The 241-nt window shown below is 65.6% G+C and overlaps 1 protein-coding gene across 1 annotated transcript in view; it reads right to left on the bottom strand.

Annotated features, from left to right (window-relative positions):
* The window catches only part of EMC3 (ER membrane protein complex subunit 3), a 4,419-nt gene extending 4,232 nt beyond the window's left edge, over positions 1-187 (bottom strand). The window contains exon 1 of the mRNA XM_010010154.1: positions 133-187. The gene's annotated coding sequence lies outside the window, so the exon portion shown is untranslated. The remainder of the gene's footprint in view (positions 1-132) is intronic.
* Between the last annotated feature and the right edge of the window lie 54 nt (positions 188-241).

Here is a 241-nt window from a genome sequence, read left to right as displayed (position 1 = left end):
GGGCCCCAGCCGGGCCGGCTGATCCCATGGGATACGCGAGCACACCTCGAACCATGGCCCTCCACTGTCGCGGCTGCGCGCCTCCGAGCTACCCTCCCTGCGAAGCACAAAGCCCCTCGCGCCGCTCCCTACCTGTTTGGGAATGTATTTTCCATTTTCCCGAAGGACTCTGCTTCGAATCAGGACTTGGCTGGAAAAGAGACAGGTCGCGTTAGCGGCGCGGCCGCAGGCGGGCCGGGCC

The sequence above is a fragment of the Nestor notabilis genome, unplaced genomic scaffold (assembly GCF_000696875.1).
Source record: "Nestor notabilis isolate BGI_N333 unplaced genomic scaffold, ASM69687v1 scaffold29822, whole genome shotgun sequence".
Lineage (NCBI taxonomy): Eukaryota > Metazoa > Chordata > Aves > Psittaciformes > Psittacidae > Nestor > Nestor notabilis.
The sequence above is the reverse complement of the archived record's forward strand: the minus strand, read 5'-3'. Positions and strand labels throughout refer to the sequence as shown.